This window comes from Carassius auratus, chromosome 3, assembly GCF_003368295.1.
Source record: "Carassius auratus strain Wakin chromosome 3, ASM336829v1, whole genome shotgun sequence".
In the NCBI taxonomy this organism is placed as follows: Eukaryota; Metazoa; Chordata; class Actinopteri; order Cypriniformes; family Cyprinidae; genus Carassius; species Carassius auratus.
The window spans coordinates 3,307,008-3,318,585 of NC_039245.1; positions in this window are offsets into that span (position 1 = coordinate 3,307,008).

An 11,578-nucleotide genomic window follows, 5' to 3' on the forward strand; every position below is an offset into this window, starting at 1 on the left:
TGTTTGCACGTTTATTTACATTAAAGACAAAATAACTGAAATAATAAGAGCACAAGTAAAGATCTGGAACTTCCTTAAGTCTGTCTTAATATTATTTAGTAACTGCAATGTCTTCTGGCCCATATACTTTCCTTGAGAAGATGCATAGACATTGATTAATGTAACAAAGTAACTATAAATATTTATACATTTTGCTATTGTATTGTGGAGTGACACTAAGCTTTTCTATACATCTCTGATTATATAATGGTAAATATTACAATATCATAGCACAACAATCAGCAATAATGATTAAGCCTAATACTCACAATAATAAGGTCATATAGATCAGAACACAGTCTTGGATGGATGGAAAGTGGATCCTTCACCTGAAATGTGAGACATATGTTGGACCACAATAATTAGGAAGTACAGTTTCCACAAATCCCTTCACTCGATTGGGATGTTCTCTTTTATTCTGGACGACAGGGGCAGTTACTGTAACATCGAGAGGATTTTGCGGTATTCAACATGTATTTACACCGATTTCATCAGAACACAAAGATTGGCCTTCTCAGCTTCCATAGCTGCAACTCTTGTGTCATATTATCAGAACAGTGTTCAACGCAGCACCGTTTCCTGGGCAGGGTGGTTCTGACAGCAGTGTTAGAGTAAGACCTTCCCAATGTTTAAAAGGTCATTTATCTCTCACTATTTTCACTGTTCCACACTGGTTTGCTTTTTGCATGATGGTGGTTTTTTCATACACATTTATTTATTTTTTTACTTCTTAGCCTAGCAGATTAAATAATGCTTGATGTAACCATCTTCTACCTCAAACAGCCTGGTGCCTTTTTTCCCCTTTTTTAATAGAAAAGTGCCTATATAAATTTTTCAACAGCAGAGAATCACAAACAGTGGCTTGAAACTGAGAGCTCAAATGCCAAGAGGTCACTGTCTATAGAATATGTCACTGTCTCTCTAATGAGGGAAGAGCTACACAGAGGAGGATGGGTGAATTAGCACTAGTGTGTAAATGTAGAATCACAAGGTTAACTGGACTAGTCCAAAGTGCTGAGTCAGCAGATCACAGATCAGACAGCTCAGAGCATTCAACCCAGTAAATGACCCGTGACAAACATGGCCCATGGAGGCTAACTAATTAAGGAATGTTATTGACTTTAAACAAGGTTAACTAAGGTAATGTAAATGGAAAAAAAGAGGCCCAATTTACCGGGATTCATCCTAAGTGAATAACAATTATGTTAACTGACAGAAAAGATTTACTGTTTTTCTGAATATATCATTAAAGCATAAGATTAAATTCCAGAGGGGACGGGGGGACAGGACCCCCCATCTGAGGGTTGTCCCCCCTATACTAATGATTAAAAACCATGCCATGTATTGTAAATAACAATGTTTAATACTTTAAATGATTTTGTAAGTAGTAAAACAACACAAATGGGGCAAAAATGCTTTTTAAGTTTAGAAAGATTTTGAGTCTCCCCTCCCTTGCCTCACAGTGCTTTGGTCCAAATGCCTGCTTTGCTCTATTACATCACCTACACACGCACAAGTCCTGTGAAAGAGATGTCAATTACCCCCCCAGTAAATGACCCGATATATATATATTGTGAATTTGAAATGATATGGTTTTCAACCTCATTTCATTGATTCAATCACAACAGTTCCTGGCTTATCAGCCTAAATTTCTGTCTGTTTCTCATCCGAAGCAAGCATATAGCCTCAGAATACATATACATGCAGTAAATAGATGTAAAGCTCAGAAGTAGAGTAGAAATTTTTTACAAATACTTTAATGGTGCTTTTGTGACCTTTTGTGACCTTTTTAAAGTTTGAAAGCTTCTGCCCTCATCAATTGTAAATGCTTACAAAAGAGTAACAAGTTCGTTCTTCAAAATGTTTTTCCATAAATTATAAAAGGGCATCATATAACTGCACATATATAGGGGTACAGCTGATTTTATAATAGTCATGATTCTCCTCAAAACATGTCACTTGAGACCTCAAATGTGTTTGTTAGTGCAGGGCAGGCTATGAATAGTGACATCTGTTGGTTGCAAAAATTACTCTCAGTCTCAAATCAAAAAATAATATCATTCATCTAAATGGAAGACTGATTTTGGTTTCTATTTAGAGCAATGAGGGCCTATGGGAGAGCTATAGGGAAACTTAAAAAAAAAAAACAAGTGTCAGTAGATATGCAGCATGTCTATATTTTTAGGCCATGCATTGGTGTGTATGAACATGATAGTGTGTTTATGGCATATTATAGCCTTTTTATGTAGGCTGGTAACATCAACAGGTTGCAACTTATTTAATGGTTCGAGTGCGTGCACAATACGCATGCCATGTGCCTCAAGTAACGCACTCCCTCTATGGCATATGGAGTACCCTCTCAAACCACCAGGATGCACTACAGAACTACACATTAGCACAGAACTACAGCTAAAACCGATCTGAGAGCGGCTGTGATAATGGAAAGATGTTTTCAATACTGTTTGGTTATCATGAATATGAATGGAAAAATTGGACTATTAATATCTTTTAAATAATAAACTACTTTTACTAAGAGTGGCCTACTTTAAAAGGAGGGCACTTGATTTCTGGTCTGATGTTATGAAATATCTCATTGGCCTAGAATGAGATACACATTTAACTGTGATGCCTGAATCAAAGAATTTTATTCTTAGATAGAGCCAGGAATATTAAACTCATCAAATATTTCCCAAGATACCAGGCTATTAATGTGACCTTTTGAAAGCCCATTTACAAAGACACATATAGGAAGTGCAAAGAAAACACCTAGGCCTACACCAGTGAAATGAACCATGCAAAAAACATTTGAGGCTATGTGAACCAGGTTTCCTGTCTGTGAGGTTTTTCACAAGTTATATTTCACTCAAATGATAACTGAGATTATTCTGTCTTTGAATTATAGAGAGATATAATTTCCCTAACTGCCAGAAGCTCTCTTGCCAACTTTTTAGCTTGTTTTATGTTTTCTTATAAATGTATTATGATTACAAAGGCTATATTACTTTTTCAATGTTATAAATTCCTTTTCATGAACAAAATGTGAAGATGCCATTGACACATCTTATAAATAAGCAATAATATCAACACAAAAAAGGCAGAAGAAGGTTAAAACATCTCTAGGAACTTATGTGAGCATGCGCTGCAGTGTTTATTTGTACAGTATGAAGGCCCCAGGAAGCATAATAACACACAGAAGTAGACCCCAACAAGAGTTGAAAAATACCTTCCTTCTGTTTTGCAGGGTTAAACTCTAAACTGTAAAAGATGCCAGTGAGCTGTGCTGTCCCATGAAAGAATGCATGGACTTCCTATTGCAGAAGCCTCTGGTCTCATAACATCACCTCAGGCTCTTTGACCTAATTTAATAGTTCCCATGTAACAGAAGCATGAGATACCACCTGTCTGTTGTGGTAAAGCTGCCTATCCGTCTCTAAAAATCACAGTATCTGTCTCATATGTTATTTGTATAGAAACCCATTTCTTTCACAGAATAAATTTTTTTTGCGACTTTTACTCTTAATTCTGCTGTTTATATCTCACAATTCTGGCTTTTCTTCTCGGAATTCTGTTTTATAAAAAAAAAAAAAAAAAAAAAAAAGTCTGAATTGTGAGATACAGTATATGTCTATAGGACATTTCCTATAAGACATCTTGGGGACATACGTGTGTTATCTGGGTTATACTTTAAGCCTATAATATGCTGTTTAACGATGGTTCCACAGTGACAGCATGGCCCACCATTAAAGAGTCTGTTACATTCATTACAATCAGCTACATTACATTCACCAGCTGAATTGTACATGCTGTTCTTCTACATCTCTATGACTGACAGGCCAAGAGAGAGAGTGGACATTTGAGAAGATGTGCTTCCTTCTTACATTCCTTGCTGGAAAGCTTAGAATTCCATTGATCTGTTTTTCAAACTCCGTTGTGATTTAGTAATCACTGGAGATGAGTTTAGTCTGAGCGCTGTATCCTCCTCCACCTTAGGTCGCTCATATTTCAACAGAACCATCACTAGAATATGTCCTCGTTTAATTTAAAGGACCGATCAACTAAAGAAGACAAGATAATAATGTTATTTATGGACACACACATCTCAAGCACACACACACACTCTTTGGGTACTTTCTAGAGCTATAAATAAATAAACCCTATTCATGTGAACTTCTCCAGCAAACAGATGGTGTGAGACCATGCGAGAAGGTTTGGTTTACCCTCATACACGTGTCTATAGTTAGACCTGTTTAGTCTCTAGTATGCAGACATTCATGTTATTTTCTACTTTGCATTCTTCAGAGTTTGGTTAGTAAATGTGTAATGCTTACAATTCATAATTTACTTTCTGAAGCATAGAAAACACAATTTGTATCACTGTGGTCAAACTACACTGCAAAATCATTTTGGTTATCAATATTTTGTCCTTGTAGGAAAATAGTAAAAGAAAAACTTTTTTTTATTATTTAAAGAATGTATTATAAAATAGCCAGTTATTAACAGTAAAATAACAGACTTTCTATGCTGGATTTTATGGCCAAAAGCCAATTTCTCAACAACGACTCAAAACTCCTCATGGTACATTCCCAAGAAGCATTGTGAATGACACAATCAAATGAAAATCAACTGAGAAACATAACACTAGTGGTTTTAAAGATGCTCATTATATAGATAAACATAGCTATAGAAACAATACATTTTGACATTTGTTGCAAAATGTGCACACATATATGCAAATATGCCAGTATTAAGAGAGTGTTGGGTACATTCACAGACAACATTGCCAAATGATCCCCTTTCACACGGATCCGCAAAAACATCTAAAAGTGCTGTTTGCAAGGGCAGTTGGTAATGAAACACCACATATCTGTGCACATACCTATAGACTGAACACATAATATGTGCATGATGTCACTGTTTTCACAAATTTTTCTGTTAATTCTGTACTAATATTACTTTTTCTTGCAGCTTTCGTCCTGTTTTGAATGCTGTAGTCTGTTTTGAATGCTGTACTGTAGTGTGTTGCGTTTATACTTACCTGAAGTGTTAAGATAAAATGCAGGTAATATTATAAAATAACTTCAATTCAAATCAATATTATTAATAAAACAGATTAGTCAGTTGCAGAAGCATAGCCAGAAAAGAGACTCTGGGTGTGCATATGAAAATCTGGGTGTGCCACATTTATTGTCAGATTACCGTGCAAAATTATGAGAAAGTATTTTTGTCACACTGCTTCTGTCCAACCATACTCCTAGTGGCAATTTGCAGGTTGTGTCAAAATGTAGTTAATTGTTAAATGTAATAATTTTCTTTCAAATACGATAATTTTGAACTTCTGGTACGATACTTGGACATTTCCAATCTGGCAACACTGTCTGTTAATGTTGGGCCCGGGGAGGTAAAAACATCTTCTTACAAAAACTGTTTCTACGGGGCCATAATGTAACATAGAAGGTAATCGAGCCCTTTATACATTGTCGTTTATCTTTAGAAACAAATAACGGACAAATGGAGTCTTTAAACACCTCAGATGTAAAGTTATTCGCTGTCAAAGTGACGCCAAAATGAATGGGAGGTCAATGGGATGCTAACGCAAGTGAAGTTCTGCTACAAGATGGCAGCACGCAGCCGGCTTCGACTTCAACTTCCAGTCGAGTTCCTTGCCACCTGGTGGCTGCGGTGTGTCACGTGACAATAATGACTTGTCGCCATGGAAACAAGGGGTCAGTTAAAATATTTCAGTCCCTCCAGAAAAACGCGATTATGCCATTGCCTGATTTAATGCATAATCAGCCAAAGGCTGCATATTTATGCAGGATCGCATTTTTTTTAAAAACGCCACTTTTTTGCCGCATAAATTGCATGATTTGATAATCCCTGTATTTTCGTTGCAAAAAACTCACATATATATTAGCAGAAAGTTGAAAAATGTTGCGTTTACTTCACACAAGTAAAGCACCATTTTCCCCCTATTGCCATGGGAACCTTATGAAGTGACGTAATTACGTGACGTGAACATCATGTGCAAACCCCGCGGTGAAACCAGGGTGAAACTTTAAGCGTGCAAATCATTCTTATTTGCCAACAAAAATAAGCGCAAAAGAACGCGCAAAGCAGTTACCCGATTTGTTACATGAGAGTGGAGCCAAATTATATTGCGGAAACTGCGGTTTGATTAATTAGAGAAAAAAAAGGTGATTCCCCCAACACCCCCTTCTCACTAGGCTACTGTTGTAGTTTCATTCAGAAGTTGATGCAACTTTACAGTTGTAAGATTGCACTTTTTTGTTACAAAACAGTAGTAAAACTTAGTTGTAATTATATTAGTAGTATATAAAATAATTTACGTTGCAGTAAGAGATTGCAACTTAAATATTCTGTGACTTAGTATGCTCGCTTATCATAGGAAGTAATAAGAAATTACTCTTTACATTAAGGTAGTAGCCTAGTGAGAAAAAGGTGTTGGGGGAAATTACCTTTTTTTTTCTCTTTTTCATCAAACCGCAGTTTTTGCAAGTTCACGCAATTTCATCGCATAAAATTGCAAAAATACCCCGCATATTCCATCGCGTTTTTTTAAAAATCAATGATTTTCTGGAGGGACTGATATTTGTAATTTACGCGTGAAAGGGTTGATTTAAAAATATGTATATTTTCTAAGTAAACAACAATAGCCTAAGTTTAGTAAACATTTTTTATTGAGACTATAAAAAATAATTCTGTATCTATTTTTAGGTGTGCCAGCTGCCACTGTGTGTGGCACAGGCACACCCTGGCACACCCGCGGCTACGCCACTGGTTGATTCCAAAATATACAGGTGATCATTCTCTTATAGACCACGAGGAAAAAACGTCAGAAATTGAGTGGGCGTCTCCTACTGACATGATTGACAGTTGAGTGGGTGTGGTAATGATTTATCAATTACTCAATTTAATTCTGGAATGGGGGGGGGGGGGGGGGGTCTAAAGAAATCAATTGGGATACACCTTTTCCTATCAGCCTTGTGAGTGACCCGCCTCAGTGATAACATTGTTTTTCACACACATTATAATGACCTGCCATCCCCGTCGCATTGTTCTCATAAGAGGAATGTCTGTTTATTTTAATGATGTAAGATTTAGGTGATTACAGCAAGAAGTATTCAAAGAAATATGAAAAACTGGCAGAAACACTCAAATACTCATATTCTTTAAGCATACAGACAAACACAAGTGCACACACATCAGTAAACCATAGAATAAATTGCATAACCTTAAGCTTCAAATGAATTCTCACTGGCACTCGTGCAGAAATGAAGTTCAAGGGGAATGAATTCAGATCCATTGTAAAGTTATTTATGAGATATCATGTTGGGTTTGATAAAGCAGCTGTTAAGGAGAGTGCATACCTTTATAATTCTTCATGCTGCACGCAAGCACATGGCACAATCCCATGTACAGTATAATAGATAAGATATAGCAGAACATAAACACGCACACAGATTCTCTCAGGCATGGTCCTGGAATGATGATCTAGATTCAGATGTCACATCTGCTCACCCTTACAGAGGCAGAAAAACAAATATTATTTAGAGATAAAGAAAAGTTCTTAGTTCGAGAGTGTTTTGATCTTTTGTACGACGTTTTTTGTTTCAACTGGTAGAACATAGAATAAAGAGAGTGTGACCAAAAATAGCTGTTTTGTGGGAAAATGTGGTTGTACCACAGGGGACTAAACACAATTAACATAACTTAAACTTTGAAAAAACTGGAAAGTTTATGGGTTTAAAAAAAAAGGGAGATTAATAATAAAAAAGAATGATTATGTAAAACAAACAAAAATATATATATTAAATTCAAAGATATTTCTATGCATTTGTGACTTCTGTACATTGTGTACATTGTGAGAACATGACTTTGAGCAGACGGTCAGATGTTGTTGCTTCCACTGAGGAACATGACGTTCTCCAGATCATCTCAAATCATGCTGGAGAACATGATCATCAGTTTTGACACAAACATGTGGATGTCGTGCAGCTAGAGTGCTGCTGTCACTACAAATAAAAAAGCTTATAATAAATATGATGCTCATCTTATTGTTTTAATTAAACTTCACATAAGCAGATTTGCTGATAATAGATGTCATAAACTTTGAAGATATTGAAAGCTTTACTTGTTGTCTTTTTCAGAAAATAAAATGCATATGAGTCATAAGCCTATTTTTATAGCTCTTACAAAATAAACAAGTAAACACAGCTCTTTCCACTTTCAGAAGTTATTACTCTGTCTTCAGTGTTTAATCTCAAACAGATCCGGAAAGGAATATGTTTCTGTGGGCAACCGTACAGCAGATTACAAGAGCATTAGTCAATACAGCAGAAACAAGTCGAAACAGCTTTTCTTACATAATACCTATATTTCACATTTAATGATTGATACGTATATAGTTTTATTTGATTTCATTTCATTTATGTTGTGGTAGTAGTGGAGGAAGGGAAAATATGTCAATGCAACTACAAATCTGAACTGGTCTAAACAGGCTAGTTTAGCTCGGGATGAAGTTGTTTTCTGCATCCAATGCATTAAATCCACAACAAACAGAGCATGAAATATGTTGATAGCTTGGAAGGCAAGAATATTCCAAATCAATTTTATGAAAGTACATGTAGCATAGAGCAGACATCTGTTTTCAGAATAATATTGATCCAGTGAACTTAAGGCAGCACTAGAGTAAACAAGAACTCATATTCCATCACTGACCTCAAGATATACGATATATTACCCTGTGAAAAGTAATTTGAAACATTCATTGCTTCGTGCATGACAAAGGAAACTCACACACGTTATGAACCCACTTCCACGAAGCAGAAATGACTCACTCCCACCTTCCATCTTTCAGTGACCATTAATGTGATCATCGTCATGATCACTTTTCGCTCTCACTCTTGTTCCTTTTCCTCTGTGTGTCTCACCTTAATGAGCTGCAATGGGGTCAGAGGCGTAAAGGAATGTCCTGGTTATGCAAGAGTTCGGATCTGCCTCCAGGGATAGACACAGAGGTTAAAAATGAGACGTGAGAAAGGAGGCTTGTCACACTCTGACAAAAAGTCAAGGGAGACAGATTAAAAGCAAGAAATTGCATTAATACATTTGCATCAGATAAAAGCATCATTCATTTTAATAGCACCTATATATAGACCGCCAGTCTGAGCTTTAGCATTTAAAGCTGCGGATGACGTATAAACGCTTAATAACATAGTTATACACAAATACATAAATAAACAGACATTTACGATCATAGAAACAGACCAAAACAATAACAACACGTGGTATAACTCTAATTCTAGTGCAAGTTCTATGACAATTTAGATAAATAACAAAACACGCATTGTAAAAATGAGTCACGAAAGCTTTACAATTCCACCAACAACACAATAATAATAAAGAAATACATATCACATAGAAATAAAAATGTGTATAACACGTCTATTTCAATCATGAAGATCTGCATGCAATCAAATAAAATGAAAGCACTCATCTTGCTCTTGGTTTTTTGTTTGTTTTAATTTATTTGAACAAGTAATCGAGAACATTACCTGCCAAACAGAATATGTCTGTGCTTCATCAGCTTCATAATGGTTTTCTGTCCTCCACAGGTTATGTAACTCCAAAGGTGAGCGGCTCAAGATTCCTCTTTGTTCCCATGTGTTTGGAATTCCTGATCACTTTCTGGAATTCTCCTCGTTACTGCAGCCCTATGCTGTGGGGAATTGGAGGATGAAATTAGAGATGACATTTCCGAATGAGTTTCAGTTGCACCATAATGTCAGAGTATCAGGGAGGACAGGGAAACTGAGGAGAGGTTAAGAGATTAAACACAGAGCGACCAATCACTGCTCGTTTCAGCAGCATCGAGAGCCTTCCAAAATATCATCAAAACTCACTTGAGAGTCATTTGCAGATTTTCTTTTAATAACTAAACTTTAATGATTCATATTTTATGAATTAATCTTTTATGACTGTTATGATAAAAAAGCTGTAGTTTTAAGCATGTCAACACTTTTATGTATGTATTACGTACATTTACTGTCATTATATTATGGACATATTAACAATATATTGGCCATCATTGTATTGTTAGTGAGCAGAAGTAATGCAGCTTCATTTGAAGGTGAAGATAGAAGGAAAGGAATGAGAACAGAAAGGACAGAAAAGAAAATCTGCTTGCCTGAAAAACAGCATTGCGCTCCTCTAATTCCCCTGAGAAACGGGAACTCCAGAGAGGGTGTGTGTGTGTGCGTGTGTGTGCAGGAAGAATGCTAACATGCAGAGGAAAAGCACATTAAAACAATTATTGGCAGACATCAATGTTATTCAACCTGTGTGTGTGTGTGTGTGTGTGTGTGGAGGAATTCAGGAACACGTTCTTTTCTTAAACACATGGCATTTCCTGCTTGTGTGTTTGAAAATTCAGAGTAAAGGCACACTTTTTTTATTTTATTAAAATTGCTATTTTAAACAACTTTCTTTCCTAGGGGAAAGGTCTGGTAAGATGTCACCCTTTTCACTTCCAAAGTGCCCATTTGCTTTTGACTGAGAGATGAACATACAAGTGAGTTTATTGCGTTTTGTGTCAGTGTCAAGTTTTCTCTCTGAGCATCTTGGAAGATAGAGGATAGATATTTCACATTGTTTCATTGTCCTACTGTTGGTTAAAGCATGCCAGGTGCTTCAGGGTGAGAGTTCATGATTAGTGCATCCAAATGAAGAAAATCCTACTGTTCTGGGGGAAATCTGGCAAAGAGAATCTCACATTTCAAAGAAAATGATGGATTTTCCTCTCGGTCATTTCAAGAGCTTACCTCAGTCTCACATGGATAGGAAAACTGCAAGGAGGGGCAATATTTCATATTCCATGTAACCTTGATGGTTGGAATGTGGAAACTTGATGCCTTAGTCAAGGATCATTGTGCACACTTTCTTTTGAGGTCTATGAATATTTTAAAACTTAGGTTTCTAAATATTACAACTAATTTTGGAAATTGTTTCACTACATTAATTGTTTATGGATATCTATATATACACACACAGCTATATGATTTTAGATATGAATACTTATTCGGCAAGGATATTAAACTGATCGAAAATGACAGCAAATCAATTTACATTACAAAAAAAATACTATTCTTGTATAATGTTTTCCATAAAAAAAGAATAAGCAGAACAATGATTTTCACTGATGAGAAATGTTTCTTGAGCAGCAAATCAGCATATGAGAATGATTTCTGAAGACTGGAGTAATGCTGAAAATTCAGCTTTACGGTCACAGAAAAAAAAACTTTTCAATATATACACTGAAATAAAACAGTTACATTAAATTGTAATTTCAATATTATTTTTGATCAAATAAATGCAGCCTTGATGCATTTCAAAAGCGATAAAAAAAGAAAAAAAAAAAGGGTCAAACTTTGAAACGTTTAGATTAACCTATTAGAAGGTAAACAAACGAGATTCTTCAAAAGTTTAATACAAAATTATCATTTATTTTCTTTAATATCTT